Here is a 2,500-nt window from a genome sequence, read left to right as displayed (position 1 = left end):
TTTTATTTTTAATTATTATTTTATTTATTTGTATTTTTTTCTATTTATTTTATTGTTAGTTTATTTTTGATTTGTATTTTTATTATTATTTTGTAATTTTTGTATTTATTTTTATTTTTTTATTTTTATTTTTATTTATTTTTATTTATGGATTTCTAGTTACTTTTTATTTGTATTTTTTTATTCTATTTTATTTTTTCTTATTTTATTTTGATTTATTTTAATTTATTTATTTTTATTATTTGTTTTTTTATTTTAATTTTCGTTTATTTTATTTATTTATTTTATTTATTTATTTTATTTATTAATTTTTATCCTATTTATTTTTATTTATTATTTTATTTATATACTTTTTATTGTTTATTTTATTTTTATTTTTATTTTTTATTTTTATTTAAGTTTAGTTTTATTTATTTTTATTATTTTATTTGGATTTATTTTTATTTATTTATTTTTATATTTTATGTATTTTTAATTTATTTTTATTAGTTATTTTTTATTTTTATTTATTTTATTATTTTATTTATTTATTTTATTTTATTTATTTTATGTATTTTATTTGTTTAATTTATTTTTCTATTTGATTTATTTTATTTATTTTTATTTTTATTTTTATTTATTGAATGTAATTTATTTTTAAATTTATCAGTTATTAATTTTTATTTATTTGGATTTTGTTTTAAATTTATTTGTTTCTTGATTTTTATTTTTAAGTTCTTTTTTATTTATTAATTTATTTTTATGTATTTATTTTTTTATTTATTTTTTTTTATTTATTTCTTTTTATTTGTTGTATTTTTATTATTGTATCTATTATTTTTTTTTTTACTTAAATTTTTATTCATTATGTTATTTATCGTGTAAAATTTATTTATTTTTTGGGGATGTTTAAAAATTTATTTTGTTAAGTTTCCCTTTTAAAAAATTTTATTTATTTTTATGTTTATTAAATTTAATTTTTTTAAAATTTATTTTTATTTATTCCCATTTTTGTTATTTATTTTATTTATTTATTTTTATTTACTTTATGATTTATTTTTATTTATTTATTTTTATTATGTATTTTTATTTATTATTTTATTTATTTTTATCTTATTTTATTATTTATGTAAATTATAAATTTAAAATAAGGTTTTAAGTTTCAAAGTTTTGTCCTTTTTTAAATGCGATTTTAAAAATTATTATCATCAAAAATGGGGTTTGAAAACACTCCCCAAAATTTAGTAAAATTTTTTAAAACCTTCTTTTATGTTATTGGTGAAAAAAATGGTATTTAAATGAAAGATAAAAAAATCGTGGGTGTAATTTTCGGAAAAGATTATGGAAACAAAAGTCAGTAATTAAATCGAATGCCAAAATTATCATAAATGTTGTATTTTTTCCTCCATTTTTCAGGTGTTTTTTAAAAATTAATTCTTGACACAAAAAAATCTTGCATCAAAAGGTGAAAATAAACTCTCAAAAAGTTGTGTACCATAACTTGAAAACTTTTTTATATGTATGGGTTTTGGTTTTTAAAAGATTTTTGAAACAAAAACAAAAAATCAAACCATCTAAAAGGAGGACTAAAAATGCGTTAAATATTTATCATTTAAAATTTTTATTTATTTCTTTTAAGCTTTTTTCAAGTTTAATTCATATATTTAGCAATTTTTATGATGATTTTTGAAGCCAAAAGACCAAAAACCTGAAAATATTGTGCAAAAACTGGAATATTTATTAAAACTCTATACTATATTTCTTGTCCCATTTTTAGGTGATTTTTATAATATATGAAAAAAAAAATTTGAAAAAAAAATCAGTCATAAAAAATAAGTATACAATACAAAAACCAAAAATTAAATAATCATTTAAACATGATTTTCTATTTGAAATTCATCTCTCTTTTGTGATGGACGATTTCTGCTTCAAAAATCATTTAGAAACTTGATACATTTTTTTTTTTTATACATTTTTGTTTGGGAGTTTTACCCTCTCTTTGGTGACTAATTTTTATTTCAAAAATCAATTAGAAAATCGCCTAAATTTTTAGTAGATTGATTAATGTAACATGAAAAGTAATAAAAAAAATATTTAAATTTTGCCACTTACTTTGGTGGCTGTTTTCTGTTTCAATTATTCATTATAAAAATTTTCTAAATAATAGTTCAAAAAATGAAACAGAGAAAAGCTCTAAAAATAAGTAATTTTAAATGCAATAACATTGGGCTTATTGGCTCCTTTTTGGGAGTTTGGCCCTCTTATTTGGTGACATAGTGAAAATATTGTATTTAAATTGAAAGATAAAAAAAATCGTTTTCTCGCCCACCCATTTTCAGGCTATTCTTATATTTATTTTTAATACAAAAATCGCCAAAATAAAGGAGGTAAAAACTCTCAAAAATATTATGCGTATCATGCAAAAATTTATATATTTCTTAAATGATTCTGTTACATTTTATTTGCCCAGAATTTAATTTCAGGTGTTTTTTGAAAATAATTTTCGAAATAAAAATCAGTC

This window comes from Macrobrachium nipponense, chromosome 14 (genome assembly GCF_015104395.2).
Source record: "Macrobrachium nipponense isolate FS-2020 chromosome 14, ASM1510439v2, whole genome shotgun sequence".
Taxonomy (NCBI): domain Eukaryota; kingdom Metazoa; phylum Arthropoda; class Malacostraca; order Decapoda; family Palaemonidae; genus Macrobrachium; species Macrobrachium nipponense.
Note: the sequence above shows the minus strand (reverse complement) of the source record.